Source organism: Chlamydotis macqueenii, chromosome 3 (assembly GCF_036417535.1).
Source record: "Chlamydotis macqueenii isolate bChlMac1 chromosome 3, bChlMac1.mat, whole genome shotgun sequence".
NCBI lineage: Eukaryota > Metazoa > Chordata > Aves > Otidiformes > Otididae > Chlamydotis > Chlamydotis macqueenii.
The window spans coordinates 38,976,240-38,997,979 of NC_141558.1; the positions used below are offsets into that span (position 1 = coordinate 38,976,240).

General features: G+C 45.5%; 1 protein-coding gene across 3 annotated transcripts in view; it reads left to right on the top strand.

Annotated features, from left to right (window-relative positions):
• The first annotated feature begins 2,649 nt into the window (after positions 1 to 2,649).
• HTR1E (5-hydroxytryptamine receptor 1E) overlaps positions 2,650 to 21,740 on the top strand; it is a 40,762-nt gene continuing 21,671 nt past the window's right edge. Inside the window, exons 1-4 of one of the 3 annotated variants that reach the window (XR_015258121.1) lie at positions 2,650 to 2,846; positions 19,765 to 19,891; positions 19,985 to 20,062; positions 20,178 to 20,673. The gene's annotated coding sequence lies outside the window, so the exon portion shown is untranslated. Of the gene's footprint in view, positions 2,847 to 19,764; positions 19,892 to 19,984; positions 20,063 to 20,177; positions 20,674 to 21,740 lie in introns of those variants that run through there. The other 2 variants (XR_015258122.1, XM_086744537.1) reach the window with 2 other exon arrangements.

Genomic DNA, 21,740 nt, shown 5'->3' on the forward strand with positions numbered 1-21,740 from the left:
TTCGCTGCTGGATTTTTTTCTGCCCAAGACAGCATGGCTCAGTATGACCAGTTATATCTGATCCAGAACCGAAGCAAGGGAGAGCATGGTAAGGCCACAACAAGATGGCATCACACTGTCTTTCCTCTTGCATCCACAGCTCTGCTGCAATAGAAGTGGGGCGGACTGAGCAAATGCATGCACACATGCCTGAAATCCTGTCTGAAAAGCATGTTTCTTTTCATGGCAAGACATATGTGACTATCTGAAAGGAAGTAACTCAACACGCTCTGCATCATCTACCTACAAATACGCTCAGGAAATCACAGACCAGGTCTGAGGAGCATTGCTGGGATACAGTAAGAGATGGTCCAGTTACAGTGATACCTCCCTGCCATGCAAGCCGAGTACTTGTTCCCAACACCACTTTGTGGGAATGAAGAGTCCTTTCATTGCCATTCAGAGGTGGGTAGATAAGACACAAAACTCTTAATCCGCCTCTCTTGAGCATCAGCCTGGTGCCATAACTACTGACTAATCCTGCCTCTGTAGCCTGTCACAGAAACAATTTTTGGCAGTTACTTCAGCTCTTTTCACAGTCACATGAAATTAATTTAATTATTTTTAAAATCGAAAGAATAATTAAATTTAATTGACTTAATGTGAAGCTTTCTGGGCTGTCACTCCACCCAGATTCTGATCAACTTGTACTCAGTCAGCTGTGAGTGACTGCTGTTTGTGCCTTTCATTGAGAGCCCATTGTCTCAGTTTAAATCCTTCCTGCCATGCTCAGCATTTGCATAATATTACTTTTATTTTTCCAATCTGTATTTTCAGTGTCAGGCACCCTGGACAGAGGGCTCACCATGTGTCTGTGATGGATGCAGTCACCTCCTGCTCCTGGAAGTTTGTCCTACCTGTAGCTGCAGTATGTTAGGGGAGGAGAGGCGAGATGCAGAGTCACTGCCTGGGACACAGGCCAGAATGGAGTTAGACAGCAAGTTGTTTTATTCAGTCATGCACATGTCTAAATAAATACTACATCCTTCAGTTTTTATTTATATGACCATCACAATGATGGCCCCACTGAAGATTATGGCCCTGTTATGGTTGACGTTGTATGGATACATAGCAGCCTTCCCATCTCTTCTAACCCCCAAACAAAAGTAAGAGATGTCAGAAACTCTACAGAAAGTCTGAGACAGAAAATCTCTTCAGCACTGATGGACATAAAAAATGCTTAGGAATCTCATTCCTTTGTTGTTCAAAATTTGAGGAGGGTATTACTACACAATGAAGGCTCCGGGGAGACCTTATTGCAGCCTTTCAGTACTTAAAGGGGGCTTATAAGAAAGATAGGGACAAAATTTATGCCAGGGCCTGTTGGGATAGGATCAGGGGTAACAGTTTTAAAATAGAGGGAGGAAGATTCAGACTTGACACAAGGAAAAGTTTTTTACAATAAGGGTAGTGGAGCACTAGAACAGGTTGCCAGAGAGGTGGTGGATGCCCTATCCCTGGAAACATTCAAGGCCAGGTTGGACGGGGCTCTGAGCAACCTGATCTGCTTGGAGATGTCCCTGCTCCTTGCAGGGGGGTTAAACTAGATGACCTTTAAAGGTCCCTTCCAACCCAAACCATTCTGTGATTCTAAAGCAGGAGAGACAGGAACAGAGACTTAGTGAAGGGATTTTTAAACAAGCAACACTCCATCTTAAAAGAAAAATTTCTAAAATTGTGCAAAACAATGTGATTTCTCACTAGAGACAACTTCCTTAGATCACATAGAGGATCTTTTCTTTCCATTCTTCACTTCTTGTTTTTCTTCCATCCTATCCATCCATCCTTCCTTAGGAAAGCAGAAACCTTTTAAGACTCTCTCGTGGCATTTTAACCCAAATTGTTTGATACGCGGGGAAGCTTGCATCCTATCTATTTTGGCAGAAAACATGGCATCAAAGTTGCATTGGAAAAAGTAGGCATTGCTAGTAGAAATTATGTCGTTCTCAAAGGGAAAAGCTGCTTGATTTGGGGTCGTTGGCGGCACCTAAACTCTCTGTAGGGTACTTCCATAGGATATGTATCACCCTGTACAGGGTATATAAAGCAGAACTGAGTGACTTTCGTTCTCGTGTCTTCGGCCAGCGTAGATGGAACGTTAAAAGCCCAAATCAAGCTGCCAAACCCACGCGGCTCTCCCGACAGACCCGCCGGGTCCTGGAGCTCTTCAGCACCGGGCAGCATGGGGTGCTTAGGGACGGGCTGCCAGAAGAGGGCAGGCCCCGAGCAGCCTCTCCCGCCCGGTTTCCAGAAAGTCCCTGAAGCCGGCATCAGCAGGTACCGGCCCTCGGAAGAGCCCTGCCTGCCCACACACCTACTCTCCAGGCGGCTGCCCGGGGGCAGGGTGCCGGAGCACCACCGAGCCGGGCCGGGGAGAGGACGCGGCGGGAGCCGGCGGCGGCGGCGGCCGGAGCGTGGCCGCACCCGGGCTCCCCGCGCCCCCATGCCGAGGGCGCCCCCTGGCGGGCGCAGCAAGGGAGACATCTTGTCCCCGCCGGCGCGGAGCGGAGCCGCCGCGTCCTCCCCTCCCGTCCCCTCCCCTCGGCCCGGCCCTACCGGCTTCCCCCGCCCAGGGGGGCGGGCAAGGCGGGGGGCGCTGTCCGCAGCCGCGGCTCGCCGCGGAGTGTCTCCGTGCGGCGTGTGTGTTCCCACGCCTCCCGCGGATAAATTCCACTGCCGGGGGACAGTGCTGCACTTTGGCAGCTGCCGCGCTGTGGGGAGGTGGTGGGGCCTTGCCCCCCTCCCCACCTGCCGGGGCAGTGACCCCCGCTTAGGGGGCAACAGGAGTCACAGGCACCAGAGCCCAGGTGAGTGTCTGGGCGGGGAGGGACGGGACGGGGGTGTCTCGGCTGGCGTCCCCCACTCCTTCTCCGAGGAGACAGGCTGCAAGGAAGGGAGACCCGCTGCCGGGGTGGTGGGCTGTAGTTACTCCACTCCTGAGTTTTCCTCCGTGAAGCTTGAGATGGTTCCCGTCGGGGTCCCAGGGGCGGAGGGGTCGCTGCGGGCTGTGGGGCTTCCGCCGGGGATGGTCGTGCCGGTGGGAAGCCCGAGGAGGGGGCGGTCCTGGTCGGTCAGCAAACGGAGCTCGGCCGGAGCTTCCCCGCTCGCTGTTCGTGATGCTGTGAGCCCGTCCGTAAAGTCCCGCGCCCTTTTTTTTTTTTTTGTGGGTAGAAAGGGCAGGTCTCTGCCCTCTCCCTCCCCACGCGCGGATGGGGGCTGCGTGAACGCGCAGAGTGTGAAAATAGTTACATTCTTAGCGCTGCGCAAGGTAGATTTTGTGCTCCTCGCTTCAGGACCGGACCTCCGGGGGTGTGAAATACAGGTGTTGGGACTGTCCTCTGACGTGATGGTCCCTGTGACCCAAAATGTGCATCAGGTGGAACAGAGACGTTTCCCTGGTTAGAGGTTGGAGCATGCTTGAGTGTACGCAGAGAGAAATAGTGGGACAAAGAACAAGGCTAGTTCATTTTATTGTTGCCAACCTTACGCTCGAAAGTCTGTGGTTTGGGTCCACAGTCCCTCTAAATAACGAGCTATGAGAAGCATAAGGCATTTCGTCTGTGTTTATGTGTTTCCTGGTGGTTGGGAATCTTAATGAAACACTCCTGAAATGTTCTGCTTTGAAAGAACAAAGCTGGAATTGCTGTGCAGTCATATATTCAAAAACCTGGGGTTCTAAGTTAAAAACCCCCACCAAATATGCAACTCTGATGATAAAGAAACTGCACTGCTCTCTCCCATAGAGAAACATGTAGGTACAGCATCCACCCCGCAAAGCACTTGTTTAATTCCAGTGAGGACTTGGGTGCCACGGGCTTCGGTAGAATTACTCAGCAGCTGAAGGCAAGATTGAAGGTGAACACGTGCTTCTGTGCTTTCCCAAACCCGGGCTTAAGTACTGCTCTGAGAAGCATTCAGTCGTGTGAATCAGGCACATTCAAAAGTTCAAGGCAGACCGAATCAGGGAAATCATGGACTGAACAGCGTTGCCAGCCCCCTTGCACAAGAACTAAGAAATCATTAGTGCTGTGGCTTTTTCCTGTGATCTTTAGGAGGTCTGTAAGTATGGAGCGAGCTGTTCCTGACTCTGTCTTGAAATGCCGATCACAACCTCCTAACAGCCCATAACCCTTTAAGATCCTGGGCTGGTTTCAGCCTACCTTTGTGTTTCACTCGTGTCTCAAACTTTGAGGCTCAGGAGGGAAGCTTTTGCATGATCTACCCAATTTAAAACAAACAAACAAAAAAAAACAAAAAAAACCAAACAAACCCAACGAAACACTGAATCTCTTATTTGTTAAAACTATGATCTGCAGTTCATTTATGAGCACCAAAACCATAGCTAATTGTCAGACAGCAGGTACATAGATGATTGTTAGGGACATAGATGATTGTTAGGCACTTCCCGGCATTAAAAAAGAGAACATTATGTAATTAAGATGTCCAAAGAGTAGCATTTATTTTTAAATAGCTTGATTCTTCTGCAAGGAACCCTTTGATTCCTTTGAAAATTAGAGAAAATTGTACTTAACTGTTCCCTGTTTTCCTTTGCTGACAAGATCCTGCACGTGCTGAAATCACTTGTATCCTCAGGTATCTTCCCCTTCTTTTTGGGAAGTAGATAAGCATGCCTGCCTTAAGAGCTCCAAGAAAAGTTAAGATCCACTTTTACTTGTATTGTTGTTTAACGACTTCAGGAGCATTCCGGCAGAGGCGGTGTTGGTTTAGGAGCTCTGAGCTTACCCCTGGTGCTGGTAATGATGTGCCTTGAAGCTTTGTTGGGTTTTTTTTCTTCTGTAAAACCCACTAGCTTCACCAAGCGGCCACATAAAGACAGTGGATGTCAGCTTTAAATCTCCTGTTGCTGGTATTTCTGCTGAAATTTAGGTGTCCCTTGCTGGCAATCGCATGAGTATGTAGAAGGGGAACCTGACAGTAGCACCACTTCTGACTGAGGGGTTTGGATTCAGCATAACCTCTCTATAAGGGTGATACATTTAAGACGTGAGTGTCTCTTCTGGGACACAAAGGGAGTAGTCTTGTATATTAAAAAGGGAGAAAAATATCTCAAAGTAAACAGTGAGAAAAGCCTTAAATCACTTCAAAGCTATTTGAAGAGTTATTAATCAAACACTGGGAAGACACCGTGGTAAAGAAAAAGGTCACTGGGCCAAACTCGTCTCTATCTAATTATGTTCAGTCTGTGAAACTAATCCCTGGCATAACATGGCTGAAAATATCATTCAGGCTCTCCTTAATAAAGTGACCAGTATGTTAAAATGGCCAGCACCTATTATCCACACACTCAACTATGTAAATATGGCTGCTTATGAGCAGCCCTCATAAATTCGGTGAGTTTGACCTGTGTAAAGTTAAACCACCTCTCCGAGGTTTTGCTTCTGCAAACAGCTGGTGGCTTAGTCCCTTCTGAACCTTTTTACATAGCTAATTCAGTGCTCTTGACAGTGCTGGCAGTAACAAACGTGGGGTCTGTGGAGAGCATTGTGGTGGGAAGTTCAGCAAGTGCAGATGAGGTCAGAATTTTAACATAACTGAGGTGAATTGGAGACGTGATCTGCAGAAGTGGGTTCAGGAAGGCCAGGTAGGAAGCATCACTCTGAGTGGGGAACAATCCACTGCACAAATGTAGGATGTGAAGTGGCTTGTCTGGTTGTAATTCTGCAGGGGAAAAAAAAAAAAAGTGGTATTGAGAGAAAGGCAGACATCTCACAGGGCTGCACAGGGAGGATTGCACCCTACCAAACAAGTAGAGGGATTTGGTCCCGCAGCTCAGCATTGGTGAGGTCTCAGCTGGAGCACTCTGCTGCTTGGGACACAGCCTCTCACCATGTCAGCTACCTAGTGAGGGTGCAGGGAAAGGCTTCAAAACGTGGTCTGAGGGGGATTAATCAGGTTCTTTAACTCGAAGAATGAACTGAAACAGGATGTGCCTTTGGATCTATAAAAGTCTACTCCAAGAGGAAAGGAGTTATCTGCTCCCCATGCAGCCAGCATGGGCTAGAGCCCCGATGCAACCGCGATGCTGGACTGCCGAGCAACTTCCCATCGGGAAAACTTCTGAAGGCTCAGTCACATTCACAGTAGTGGCTGTGTTCCCATCCAGGCAAGGAGATACCTCTGAAAGAGTCACAGGGTGTCATAAGAGATCATGGGCTTGGGTAGGACTTGGCACAGCTTCTTTTGTGACAAGGAGCTCCAACTACCAAGGGATAATTTTTTCCTTAGTCCCATGGGCAGCAAAGTTGGGTTGAGCAGAACCGTTTGGGTTTGTAAATTGTTTAGGAACTTGAGGAGCACATTGGTCAGCCCCAACATCTAACTCCTCTGCTCACATTACTGTTCCTTCACATCCAGAATGGGAACAAGGAGACAAAATGCCAAAATTAAAGCTACTCTCTTAAAGACAAGGCTTAGTCTTACACATGGCAGTCACAAAGGCTATGGCTGCTGCCTGGGGTTTTCTGAACACCGGTTCCCCTCTGCTGGCTGGATGCTTTCGCTCAGCTGGCAGCTTCTTGGGCTGGACAGAATCTACCCATTCCACTTAGATCCCCAGGGAAAGCTCCTCCTTACCCCACAGCTGGGACCAGGGCACGTGTTCACTCCTGTCACTGCCCTGGACACAGCTCCCTGCTACCAGGGTTTCCTTCTCCATCACCCATAAGCTCCCATTGTTGGGCACTTCTCTCCCAAAATGGACCATGGGGTGCTGCCCTTCCCTGCCCAACCTCACTCTTGGGGGGGAAAACATGAAGGGACATCTCTGGCTGGAGCAGGCAAATTGAGTATTTACGTCTGTCTCAGAAGCTCATAGCAAAATGGCCTCTGAGGGTCATCCCTGTCCTCCCAGGGGCCTGTCTAGGATCCTAAAAGTGAAGGAATTTTTTCTGTAACACCTGAACCATCATTCAGTCTCTGTAGCACTCTCAAAAAGACGCAGTGGTGCAATATCAGTGGTTCTCCAAACATGACTGAAAAGCTAGGAAACGGAAGCTTGTTGCTGGTCCCCAGCATTGCCACTCAGTTGCTACCACCGGAAACCCTCCTCCTTCCCCCTTCTGCTCAAATATGGTGGCTTCAGTCTGACAGGTAACAGGCTGTACCAAGACCTCTAGCATCACCTGTGCAGAATTATCTTTTTTTTTTTTTTTTTTTTTTTTTCCTGCAAGAGTTTCCAAGCTTGGATGTCCTAGAGGGATGGCTGACAGGTTCTAATTATGCTGCTAGTTGACTTACCAATTTGTGCTGATTTAAGAGCCAAAAGTCACGAAGGCCAGGAAAGATCCCTCTCCTGAACCCAGGTATCAGACAAAGTGGCACCTCTTTGACAGAGCCTGTCAGAGGAGGGGAGCGGTGCTTAACCTGGGGAGCTGGGTATCTGACAGCCCCGGCCCCAGCGCAGGCCAGCTCAGCCCTTGGCTCTTTCCCGTCCCTTCAGGCACCCACCCACTTCGTGCCCCTGGGTGTTGCCGCGGTTACCTGCACTCTGACAGCATCTCACTGTTTTCCACTTTCTGTCCAGGGCCCAAATACACTGACCAGCTCTAGATTCACCCTTTTTAATCTATTTGGAGAGGAGATTTTGTTTTCTATTTATAACACAAGCAGCCAAAAGATAAAAAAAAAAAAAGACACTTATAAAGCAAACAAGCTACACATTTACTTACTTTCAGATTAACTTATTCCTCCCCACAAGCTAAATTAGATAGGTTTTCCCATTAAGGTATTATTGGTTCTGTTTGTTTGTTTGTTTGTTTGTTTTAAAATAAAAAATAAAAATTCAAGCAGGCTAGGCTGTCTGCTGCCCCAGAGAGCAATTGCTACCTGCCCTGCTGTTTCTCTTTTATTTGGATTTTGAAATGCCTGTTTCAAACTACTATAGGAGCATGCAAATGGGGGCCTGCGTAGCAAAATAGTCTCTTGAACTGTGCTCCATGGGTTGGGTCCTGTGCTGCTTCTATCTCCGGTGTCTTTCCTGTAGGAGAGGAGTTTGAAGCCAAGCCCATAAATTGAAAAATACCATTCAGAAAGAGATTTATGATCCTGTTTCATCAGGGATACTTATGTGGAATTATTGCCTGCCTGAAAGCACTGACTCAGAGCTCACATGTAAATTGCCAGGATAATTCCACTATTCTGTGTTTCACAGAATTGAATGTTTTATGCCTTGCTTCAAGTGTTTTGTTGATGAAAATCTTTACATTTTCTCCTAGAGACAGTTTCGTAGGCAGCTGAGCTGTAACTATGTCTTCCTGACTTGCAAGCATGCAATGACTACCAGTCAAATAGGTAATATCGTAATTTTGAAATGGACAGCTTTCCATCAACACCCCTGGGTTCTCACAGTAATGCTTTTGAGTAGTAGCGTTTCTCATAGGTGTGAAGCTTCGTGTGAGAAGAAGTACTTGAAGCTTAGCAAAATTGTATCTGTGCTGTGTCTTCACATCCCAAAAAATCCGAAGGTGCTAAACCAAAGGTGGCTGCCCAGGAAGATCCAGTCATGGGAGTGGGTGATGGTAACATACAGGCACAATTCACGCGTTCATCCAGCCAAGTAACTTAATTTTCATCCATTTATCAAGACACTTCATTAGAGCACTGAAATAACACAGCAAAGTGCTTCTCAAACTGCTGAAGTAGGTTAGGTTCAGTAGTTAGCACCCAATTTGGAAATTGAGTGAAGTCTGAAACAGGTTACAGAAGCAGGCATGCTTACATTTTCTTTTTTAGATATCTTTCCAATGAGTTTCTCCAAACTTCTGAGGGTCAGAGCAGCATGTGCCTGCTCCAGCCAGAGTGAAGTGGTCCATCTGGGTACATCCACTCACCCAGCTCTGTTTGATGCCTCTGATTGGGACAACTGTCACTGTGGTCAGACAGTTTTCTGTGCAATTCACATTTCCTTGAGTTGTGAAAGTCAAATGTCCACCTTTCTCTTTTTGCCAAGACTAATGACTCTGTAGCTGTTATATTTCATAGGCTAGCACAGACTAGCCAAGCAGTCTCATGGAGCTGTAAATATTTGATAAAGCTGCTTTACACAGTGTGAGTGTGAATTCCACACTGCAAGAGACAGCTAAAAATCAAATTATGCTGGACATTATCTTCCTGAATTAAAAGCCCAGGTCATCACTAGTTTTGTTCCCTGGACTGAAACAAAGATCTAAAAATCCTGAATAGTTTGACAAATTATGCGTTAGGGGCTGGTATGAGTGGAGCACTCACCTGAGGGGTTACAATTGCCCTTTCCTGCTGTTGTGTATGAGCCTTTCTCTGGGCTGTGTTTCACACCGTGTCTGCTTGCTGAGTCTTAGGAGGGCTTTCAGGGATGTTAAAACACACAGTGTTCCTCTGAAAAACAGCGATCATCTTGTCCATATTTGAATTCCTCCCACGGGTCCCTGAAAAAGCTAACCCATCAGACGTGGGGAGGAGGGGAGGGATAGGTCTCGTTAGCTACTTGAGCCTTTTGCTCTTAGGAAACCCGTGATCTCCTTTTGTAGATGTTTCCAGCTGCATCAGGTAACACATGGACACTAAAGAAAAAGACCGCTTTTCACAGAGGAGAATAAAACAAACAAAAAAAAAATCCCAGAAGTAATAGTAGGAAATTCTTATTTTAGCACAAGAAGCAGTAGTTGTCCAAAATCATTACAATTTGTGCTTGGAGCCCAGTGTCAGAAGATCTCCTGTGGTCAGGGTACACTGCCTGGCTGAACCTTGGCAGGGTCTGGGGGGTCCAAAATGCTGTGGTTTCGGTTTGGGAGCAGGGACTACGGTCCAAATTGCTCCCACTTGTGAAGAAGTTTGAAACTAGAAATCAGGGAAGTTTCTACATGTAATTTTTTTTATTATTAAAGAAGTGAAACAAGCTTCTCTATTTGTGGGAGCTGGATTTTCTCCCGATTAACTAGTGATAGGATGAGAGGAAATGACCTCAAGTTGTGCCAGGGGAGGTTTATATTGGATATTAGGAAAAATTTCTTCACCAAAAGGGTTGTCAAGCATTGAAAGAGGCTGCCCAGAGAGGTGGTGGAGTCACCATCTCTGGAGATATTAAAACACATGTACATGTGGTCCTTAGGAACATAGTTTAGTGGTAGACTTGGCAGTGCTAGGTTAATAACTGGACTTGATAATCATAAAGGTTTTTTCCAACCTAAATTATTCTATAAGCCCTGCATTTAACCTGTTGGTTGTGAAGGTGTCTGTCCTGAAGAGTTTGAGCCAAATGCAGACTTTCTCTTTGCTCTAGTAGGCACAGAAGTGTCTGCAAAAGAGGGAGAAAACTTCCATTAACCAGCAATGGTACCAAATTTGCTCTGAAACCTTCTTGTATTAAATGGCAATTGACACTTTTTAATGACTTAATGTAGTTCAGTTGTCTCTTTGAAAAGGATACAGTATTTGGCGTAATAATCCCAGTTTTCTGTAACTGTTGTTTATAGGCTCTGGCTTATGATTGAACATATATACTAAGCTGCTAAATGGAAATGTATGCTAAAAAAAAATTAAAGCTTGCTTATTTTCCCAAGTATTTGACAATAGAAGAACTATTTTCAAACACTACTGAAAAAAAGTGAAAGAGGAAGATACTTACAGTATGTCACATGGGAGGAAAAAACATATTATAAAGAAAATGAGATCAGCTATTCACAAGGGGTTTGGGTACAGCTTGCTTTGAGGCAAGTTGGATATGTGGGTGGGCAGATAGATAGGTGTATTGGGATTTACTGGTGGAGGTATTAGCAACTTTTTTAGCTAGCTGTCAAAAAGCACCTCATGGGTGTTTGGAAACTTATAATCGTGGCATTTCTGCTAGCTGTTCCTGTTAATAAGTGCTAGCAGAGAACCCTGCCCGGTGCTGCTGAAGAGCAGCCAAAAGAACAAGCGCAGAAATGAGGTGAGAAAGTCCTGGCCAAGTGTGAGGGACAGCCAAGCTCAGGGAGGGAGCTGAGCTGGAGGCTCATGTTGGGGTACTGTTTTGCATTACCAGGAAAGCTTAAATTTAGAGTACAAGCATCTGCAGATAGAAGGTCCAGGGGAGAAGTAAGGGCTTGGCCCAGTCACAGCAGCATATTGGAAGAAAAAAATTGTGCCAGTTTTCCCGAGTCCCTGCTGTCTGTACAAATTCACTGCATGTGCTTTCGGGTTTTGCCCTCATCCCTTAGGCACTGTAGATGCCCACTGGAGTCAATAGATATCCGGGAGCTGCTGAGAACATAAATGAATTATTAATACATAATCAAATAGGGGAAAAATATTACTTAAATGTCTTCCACATCTTATTAAACAGTTTAACTTTCCTGAAGCCAAATTTATTTATTTTCTGGTTGCTGAGGGAGTTTTCTAAGGGAAAATGCTATTATCCTGGTTCCTCTATAGTTTGGGGAGTTCAGCAAATGTGAATAGAGCTAAGTGCAGGCTCTTTCCCAACCAATTCAGATGTGAAGGAGTTTTTGCATACCTTGTGTTTGAGATCCAGTCTATGCCACTCTGAAAATGATCTTGTAGTTTTCCCTTGTAGATGGGGTGCACTGGCAGTCATTACCATCTTCTGCCCACACTCAACACCACTCTGAGAGACTTAGGACCAAAGTACAAGTATCTCATTGCTCTCCACGGCTGTATCCTCCCTGTCTGTGCCTTGCCAGTGCTTCTACCTGAGTGTCAGAGGAGGACTGGAAAAGGCGAGAGACTGAAAGGGCGACTCCTGAGCAAAGAGATAGATGAGGACTTGGGAGTGCTGGTGAATGAGAAGCTCAACATGAGCTGGCAATGTGCCTTTGCAGCCCAGAAAGCCAACCGCATCCTGGGCTGCATCAAAAGAAGTGTGGCCAGCAGGCTAAGGGAAGTGATTCTGCCCCTCTACTGTGCTCTGGTGAGACCCCACCTGGAGTACTGTGTCCAGTTCTGGAGCCCTCAACATAAGAAGGATGTGAATCTGTTGGAAGAGAATCCAGAGGAAGGCCACGAAGATAAGAGGGCTGGAGCACTTCTCCTATGAAGACAGGCTGAGACAGTTGGGGCTGTTCAGCCTGGAGAAGAGAAGGCTCCAGGGTGACCTTATAGCAGCCTTCCAGTACCTAAAGGGGGCTTCTAAGAAGGATGGAGACAAACTCTTTAGCAGGGTCTGTTGTGATAAGACAAGGGATAATGGTTTTAAAATAGAATGAAGCAGATTCAAACTTGACATAAAGAAGGAATATTTTACAATGAGGGTGGTAGAACACTGGCACAGGTTGCCCAGAGAGGTGGTGGATGCCCCATCCCTGGAAACATTCAAGGCCAGGTTGGGCAGGGCTCTAAGCAACCTAATCTAGTTGGAGATGTCCCCGCTTCTTGCAGGAGGGTTGGACTAGATGACCTTTAAAGGTCTCTTCCAACCCAAACTATTCTATGATTCTGTGAGGGGGAGAAAACTGAGAGTTTGCATCCTTGACTAAACCAGCTTCCCAAAAGTGCATAACATTGAGTTGCATCCTCCTACCACACTTCATGAGTGTCCCAGGGTGTGACCAGCTCCCAGCACCACTGAGCAGCCCAGTACAGGGAGCTCATGGCTCTTCCTCTGTGCAGCTGTGCTTTGGGACCTCGAGCTGTGAGGGACCGTGCAGCACAACAGCAAGAAGCAAGCAGTAAAGCTGTTACTGCACAGTCTCTGAAGCTTGAACTTTGAATGTAAAATGTGAAAGTAGGTTAAAAATGCAGAGGCTAGCGTTTATCTCATCTCTTGGTTTAATTTTTACAGTGCAGCTTAATTTGATCTTCTCTTTTGTGTTTGACAGTGTATAGCACATTCTGATCAACTATTTAATAAGATGTTCCCCTAAGATTAAGATGTAACATAGTCCTTATTTACTGATAGACTTACACCTAGGAAGCTTTCAGGGAGCACACTGTGAGCTGTGTGATTTTAATGTGAGCGTGGCATTTTCATGGATAAAATTTCCATTATTTCATAACCATGCTATTGTTTTCTTATCAGGCACACAATCGGCATTATTCAAGGAGGGGGGAAGTATAGTTATTTAAAAAATTTTACTTTGGATGCAGGTAATATCTCTCTTCACTGTGTATTTAATTCATAATACTGTTGACACCATAGTCTATTTTCAGGAAAATGTGTTTTCTCTGGAACTGGTTTATAAAATTATGGGTTTTTTCAATATTATCTTCAGCAGGCAAAGCATGGAAGTAATTTTATTTTTACTATTTTAAGCATAATGCTTTTACATTATTGGTTCAACAACAAATATCCTAATGGACCTTTTAATGTAACAGCCTTTAAATAATTTCACTACCTAGTACAGCAGTACCAACACTGATCTAATTTTGGGCCATTTTAGATAGAATACTTTAAGCTGTTCCATGAGGCAAGAAATCCTGCCTGTGTGGTTCAAGCTCTGCATTACAAGGCTGAGCAATACTGTGTGATCTTGAAAATTATTCTGAAAATCGATCAGTCTGAATTTTCACTTACGCTAGAATGTTTTTTGGCAGATAGATGGAAAAAAAAATTGGATGTTATGGGGTTAGAAGGAGCTTATAATGTGGAATGAATTCAAAAGTAGACCTTGGACAGCAAAGCCAGATCATGGTAAGAAAATCATCAACAAGCTATGCCTGTTGATAAGTGCCACATCCTGGCCATGATGGAGTTAAATTGCCAAAAATTCTTTGATTCCTTGCATTTCTGCACTGAAGCATCAGCACACATAGATCTAGATAGTCATTGTAGAGATCTAGCTAGCCATTGTTTCTTGTGGAACCAACATTGTCTTCAGAAATATCCCTGGACAACTGACTACTCATAGATCTCCAAAATGGTGTCTCTTTGCCTCATTCCTTTGGTTTCTAAAAATTTGTATTCAATTTATTACATGCCTGTCAGGTGTGCTATGAAATGGCACCCCAAATTGCTGGTTTTGACGGCTCATTTAGGCATAAATTTCCCTTGAAGCCATTTCCAGGATACTTTTGATCCTTCCATATCAATTTGGGCAGATATGTTGAGGCAGTTGCCTACTGCCAGTCACCTTCCAGTGTTAACCTTCTTGTGCCAATGTTTGTCCTCAGGTGTGTTATCCTTTGCACTGAATTCACACACGGGTGTAGATGTAGCCAACACCTTTGGAAAGAACCAAAGTGCCTCTGATTATGTAGAGATCTCAACACCTTCACCTGTAGACTCGTTTCCCAAATCAATGTCATCCAGGTGAAGATAAATGCTTCACATGATCCCCCAAAAACTTACATTTTCTTGACATTCCATGTGCCAAACATAACACAGTTGAGGAGAAACCCTTGTCTTCTGTTGCTGGATCAAATGTGAGCTCTGTTCTCCTAAAGGCACCTGCGAACTCTGTTAGTGTCCTCATAAGTAGGAAATATTTAGCATCAGCTATTTTTTTTTTTAATGGTTCCTTCTCCAGTTACTAGGAAGTGTTGTGCTTATATATACATTGCTTTTGGGACTGCACTAAGGGTCTGGGTTTTGTTGGGAGAGGAGTCATGCTGATGACCTTTAGTTGGACCAGTCCTCTGGTTCTTCTGCTCTCGAGGTTTCTCAGAACAACGAGGCTTTCCAGGATGCCCAGATAAGAGGGCAGAGATCTTGATGAGTTCTAAGGTTCCCCCCCCCCGCCCCTTTCCAGAATTCTGACTTTGGTAGGACTTTCAGCCACTCCAGTATTCCTCAAGCAGGTTTTTTTCTCATTTTTCCCCTGTGGTGCCTGGTCACTGTTTGCAGGCAAGCAGCAGGGCTAGTCATCCCCAAGGGGGAACAGGTCCTGAAAGCCCAGCCCTGGGTAAGAGGAGACACAGGCTGCACTCCCACACTGCTGGTGCTCTGGCTAACCCTACTTCATGGAGGGACCACATCTCATCATCTCCTAAGGTTCCTTCCAGCATGGTATTTCCAGTGTGATTTGGCTCCTGCATTTTTACAGCATCACGTAAGTGCAATCTTCATGCTTCCCAAGGAGGCTGCCGAAACTCCCGCTTTAGTGTGGAGAACAATAAAATGTTGTTCAATATTCCTCCTCCCAGCTCTCAGTGATTAAACTTATTTCCTCTTTGCCAATGTTAAATAGTCTGACAAAGTTCTTAGAGTAGCATGTTGTCTGAAAACTGTTCATCCAGCTTCTCTCTCATTCTGTGCAACATAATCGAGGAAGATGCGCACCACCATAAAGAAGCACTCAAGAGCAGAATAAACGTTGAGTAAGGGAGGATCACTGGAACACTGCAGAACTGCTGCAGTTGTGTAGAGGTTGTGCTAATCTCCCTCGTTTCCAGCTGATGCTTTCTCTTGATGTTCTCTCTCAAACAACCCTAGCACTTAATTTTCTGGAACTTCAAAGCTAACAGGCTAAGATGCTCGAGGCAGTTAACTGCTTTCCTTCAATCTGGGAGCCAGGACCAAATAGAAACCTCTATGAAAGCTGGAGGGAGACCATATTCCCCCTGTTATCAGCTAATGACATGAAGCAGGGAGAAATTTCACACTAGCGAGCAGAGCCTCCCTCTGAGCTCCCATTTTTAGCCCCATGCGTGTCCCCACTGACTCATGCAGGAGCATGGGGATAGGATTCCTCACTCCCTGTCCCAGCAGTGCGTGGCCAAACCAACACCCACCATCTTGCTTCCTGGATGCTTACTTTCTTCTAGTTGCATGCTCCTTAAAAATTAATTATAAAAGACTGTCTGGAATGTTTTGACACATTTCTCTGATTTAAGGAGATGAAATTCAGTTCCTGTAAGCTCTGGCATGGCTGTTTTTGCTATTTCCCTCAATTCCCAGCAGAAATTAAGCAGAGGAGCTGGGATTCAGGCATTTGAGATTAATGGGATTGCTCAGGTGTCGAAGCAATGACAAAATGGAAAGTTCTTCCTAGCAGAAGATAATTAGTCCCCTTCAGATCTTCAGTTTGACACTCACGTTAGCATCAATTAGTCTCTGTTGGGAATATTACATTTTAAGAAGGTTCACTGTAATATCATCCTTTCTCGGTAGTAATCAGAAGAGAGAAGGCCTCTTCAAATCATTGTCTCACTACCTTGAGATTTTTAATATTTCAGCCTCCCACTTATCAGCTGATACCTTGCATTGACTTCAGTACCTGAACAATTCCAGTACTCCCAAGTGTCTGGAAATCAACTTTTTTTTTTCTTTTTCTCCCCTTTTTTTTTTTTTTTTTTTTTTTTGGCAAGAGTCTGCAGAGAAAATCAACAATGTTTCCAAGCTAAAAGGTATTGTTACAAGAGAAAGTTAAAATCCTCAGGGTGGGGAAAACATGTCAAAATAATCTGGCAAAGCTGTGAGACTCGGGGAGAAAGGGTGGCTCCACTGCGTTGGCTTCGGCTTAATCAGGAAACCGTGTCAGCTCTGGGTCTCAGCTCACAACAATTCTTCTGAGCGGAGCACGCTGTCCACAGCTGCTCTTCCGAAGGTGTAAAGCTGTCAAATCCCAAACTCTTCAGGTGCAAAATACGCTGTATTTTTAGGAGTGGTGCTGCTATCCTAGTGCACGCTTCTTGGGAGTTTAATAGAGACTGGTGAGGTCTATGCCCTTTGGTTTTCCCAGGGTGAGGAGATCCTTCCTCCACGCCACCATTCATGGTACAACCTCACAGCCCTGTGCAGAAACCACACCTTTGCTTAGCTTCTAACCCTGGTGCTCCTTCTTCCATTTCACCCTCTGTAATCCCAAAATCCAGTCTCCAATTTAACATCATGTGTTTCAGGCTGTTGAAACATGGTTAAGGAGATTTAGATGCACAGCTGTGTGGCTAAATCCCCTAGATAGGTTTGATAATCAGCCTTTATGCACAGCTCCAAGTTATTTTGAATAAAAGACTGCTGAAAATAACCAGAAAAAAAAGATTTAAATAAATTGTGAGTGACCTCCTTTCCCACGCCTCTAGACAGGGACACTCTGTGGGTAAACATCTTTGAATAAAGCTGTTCTAAATTAAATGAATCACTGGCTTTAGTGGGTATAAGATGAAGCTGGCAATAAAAGCTATTTAAAATCCCATCAAGACGTTGAAGTCCTAATCCAGAAGGCAATGGGACTGGTCTGCTCTGCTGCCAGCCCACCTGGCCACGGTGACTGTCTCACAGACCCCCATACCCCGATGTGCCCCGTTTCTGCCTACCTGGACTTGCCCGTTCACACGTCCAGGGCAGATTGCCAATTCCTTCCTGAAGTAATACCATGGGAGGCAGGGGGATAAAATGAAATAACTTGGGGACATGGAGACAAAGCATGGTGAGGGCATGACTGCCACCGTTGGAGAACACACAGCTTCAGCCTGTGGGGCCTCTGGGAGGGTTACAAAGTGGGGCATTTTTGGAGGACTTGCGAAAACTGTTGGGTTCAGCAGGGAAGCTGTACTGGCTCTGCAAAAGCAGAGAGCTCCTGCAGAGACATTTGCTATGGGCTGCTGGTACACAGCCAGCCCAGTTGTCACAGAACCTTAGCTGAAAATGAAAAGGCATATTTGAAGCCAGTTGTGCTAAATACTTTAACTTGATTATTTGAAGAATTTGTAATAATTGTATTGAAACCCTTGCTTTCATTGATGTGGGGTTTTTTTGCAAGTTGTCAACAATTACCAGTCACCTTTGAGATCGAGGTATCTCAGCATTTGTTGTAAAAGCTTTTTAAGAGTAATTCATGTCCTATTTACTGTGTCACTAGATCATCTCATGCGCTAATGCACTGTGAATATCAAGCTGTTCTGATAATAGCAGTTTTCCTTTGACTTGTTTTTGTTCCTGTGCAAATATAATTAAGGCAAGAAGTGTCTTAGGAGTGCCCAATCATGTACATTCAGTTATCTCCTTTTTTGCCTCCTAAGGCAAACACATCCAGAACAGCGAGGTCTCTAGGAAGGAGCCATGGTTTGTGTCTGTTAGGGCAGCACCTCATGGCTTTGCCTCTGAGCCCACACCAGTGCCAGCCCTGTGCAGGCAGCTGTCGAGGGTAATTCACCAGGAACTAAGTACAGGTCTAATTTCCAGCAAGGAAACAGCCCCAGCAACTGCCTCTGGAAGTATTACCATATTACATGTTAGGCCTGTGCTTAAGACTTTGTGAATTTAGGTTTGCGTTGCAGCAAGACTCCAACAGAGTCTTGGCAAAATTGGGATTAGGGGATTTGGGACTGATTCTTCCACAATTTGGGGACAAATTGATTTTTTTTTTTCCACTAGCTGCCAAGAGCTTTGTATTCGGCCTGTGAAAGAAGGTATGAAGTGATATCAGGGCAACACACATCTGTGTGTCTGCAGCCAGGGTGACAACAAAGCTTCCATGTAGGTCCAGGAAGAGTACATGAGGGCACATGAAGGCACCCAGCACACACAGGATGACAACCCTAGGACAGAGCTATATCTTAAGAGTGGGTTTTGCAATTTGCCAGTCTTTCTCTAAAGGGCCACAAGGAACTAGAAGTATTTGATGGGGCTGAGACTGGGCTGGAGGCACCCAAAGGATGAGTTCATCCATCTACTGAAAGCTCTAGTGTGTCAGAGACCAGGTACTCTGACAAAGGGTGGCTTGATCCCAGACTATCTGACCAGCAATCATTTTAGTTATTCTCACCATACAGATGGAGTAATTTAGGCAGTGACCCATGTGTGCTGATGACCCCTGCAAACCAGACTGGTTTTGATTAAGTACCCAAGAGTGGTTTCAGATGCCTGATGCTTCAGATAAGAAGCCTACAGTGACTTGGACGAACCACTTCATCACTACATCATATAATTTGATGCATATAATTTGACCCTGTGTAATCTGTCAGAGTTCATCTATCTCAACTAAAAAGTACATGAATATATGAACCTCTAATGCGGTCCCAATTTTTAGTTCCACTGTTCTCATAAATTAAATGTGTTCAGTAGAAGACTGGGAATATATGTGAAAGGAATCTGCTCTGTGCCCTTTCAGACTGACAAAAAAAAAAAATTGCAGCAGACTACAACTAAAACTTGTGAGTCACAAAAGACCCTAGGGTGAACACAATTAGGAAAAGATAATTAATGGTATATTGTCTATGTATGTCGGAACTGCAGGCAGACGCTAAAGTGTCAGTAATGTGAAACAAGAGTGGCTGCTGTTGTTGCTCGATTTTTTTTTCAGACTGCTCCAACATCCTGTGCAACACAACTTCAGCTCTGAGGAAATACGTAGGCAAAATTTACTGCTATAAACATACATTCAAGAGGAGGACAGAGTAATGCTCTGTGCTAATCGCTGTCAGCATACTGTGGAATTGTCAGTGTCACTGGATGATGTACATAGTGTCTGAAAAAACATTGGGTTTCTGTTGTTGTTTACATGGCTTTTTTTACACTAGTTTCACCATCATAGCAGAATATCAGATGCAGTTGGCTTACATCGCTTTCAGCAGAGATATGGACTGGAATAACTAATCAATATAAAAATGCTGCACAGGGGTGCAGGGATGAAGATATGACAAGCCATAGTAAGATCAGTAGTATAGCAGCGTCATTAACCTTTTTTTTTTCCTCCACTAAATTTTCCACAGACAAGAGCATTAGTAATTTTAACTTTGATTGAGAACTGCTATTATCCACTCACAGCATGTGGGAGCAAACAGGCACTTGGATAAATCACAAAAAAAGAAAACCACTTAGCATGCTGCTTTCCTCAATAACACCTTTTTCTGAAGGTACAAGGCTGAGTGCTGTAGGGAGAGTGTGTGTGAAGAGAAAAAGCAAGGCTGCAACAGCCCGCTGAAGCGTGCTCAAGGTCAGCCCCTCTCACAGAAGACCAAGAGGTCACATTTGACTTAGAAGGTATTCTGATATGTTTAAAAAATTTATGTAATTAAATAATTCAGTGAATGAAAGCCATCAGGATTCTAATGCAGTGTTAATGGGGTCTTTCAGGAATCAGGAAGATCAGCTTCATGAGTGACATAACTGGAGCCATTAGCAAGCTCATCCAAGAGTAATCATCCATCAAAGGTGAGTGCCTGCACATCCCCGATGTGCAGAGGAGCAGCACAAACACCCCTGCTTGCAGATGCTGCAGAGGGACACGTGCGAATAACCTCTGAATTGCCTCATTTTCCTCCTGCAGGCTGTCAGACCAGGGATGTGTTTGCCACCGTTTGGCAATGGATAAAGCGGGCAGTGATTCCACCAGTGCGAGTATGCAGGAGATCATCGTCTCCACAACCAGCCCTGCTCCAGCAGATCACTAGGTGAGAAGGAAACTGATATGAAACACAGAGTATTTCTCGTGTGGTCATTAAGAGGAAGATTTGCTGGACAGTTTCCACGAGACTTCAACACTCTTTTGGATTGCTATTTCCTACCAAGGGTGCAAGCAGTGCCAATGTGACAAAAGGCAACTAGAAGTAAGGGCTCCGTGTGCTCCTCTAATATTGGTAGGACAACCTCCAGAATAAATTTCCAGCACTTGCTGACTCCTACTGGATGGATCTTCTATACCAAGGCCTCTGGAAAGGACATGCATTGGAGGAGGTTTGGCCCTTCATCTGTGCTGTGTAGAATCCAGCAGTAAATTACGCTGATACGAAGGTCTAATACAGTTAATAGAGCATATAAAAATGTCTACTGTGTTTCGTCATATTTAATTTGCTGCAGCAACTTGCAGCCATCCAAGCTGTTTCATCCTCCCTTTTACAGCCCTCCAGTGCCCTGAGAGATGCCCTCCCAGCTGAGGAGTCCCTGTGTCACCAGCACTTCTGCGTTGACAGAGAGGTGCAATGCCTCCAGAGCATTCAGCTGTTTCTCACCCTCCAGCATGGTCCCAAGTGAAACAGCTACCTCACAACTGGTGGGGAGAGCCAGGAGGGACCCCATGGCCTGGCCAATTCAGCAAAGGGTGAGGAAGCAGGAGGGCCAAGCCAGCCTCTGGCAGCCCACAGCTGCGACCTCTTCTGGGGCACGAGCTTTGGGACTTCCTGGGCTGCACAGCAGGTTGGTGCATCTCTCCGGGGATTTCTCCAGACCCACCTTCTGTCACGGTCTGTGGTTTGTGAGGGATATGATTCACTACCCCAGTAGCATACTGTGCTGCCTGTGCCCTGTGATAGCACTTAGCGGGAGCGCAGTGACTCACTGATACCCTCCAGCCCACGGGATGGTTGGACTTTGCTTCTCGCAGGGGCTGGGGTATCACAGGGTCCAGCCCATGCCTCCCAATCTGTGGTCAAATGAGCCTGGGGCATATGGCTGTGGCAAAACAGGGCTGTTGGGGTGAAGAAAACAGACCTACCTTAATCTTTTCTAAGAAGAGCCACTGTTATGTTAGCTGCCTGCCCAAACGAGGTGTGGTACTGATGCTGCTGTTCATCAACTTAAAGTTATTCAGCTTTTTCTAAATAACTTCCCTAGGTAGATAAGGATTTCCTTTGTAAACCAGGATAGGTTGAGATGGCTGGTTCACTCACGTATTTTCTTATAATGTTTGCAACAGTGGCTGTACTCATAAAGTCATGCATCACGTAGGTTGAGCCTCCAGAGGTCATCTAGTCCCACTTCCTTCTCCAAGTGTAAAATACAGGTTAGTCACCTGGATTAGTTGTGCTGTGTGAAGGATCACATGACATGATTTTTCAGGAGATTACAAGGTGTGTTGGGAAGAGAGCAGCCGCCAAGTGCCCAGTGCCACCAA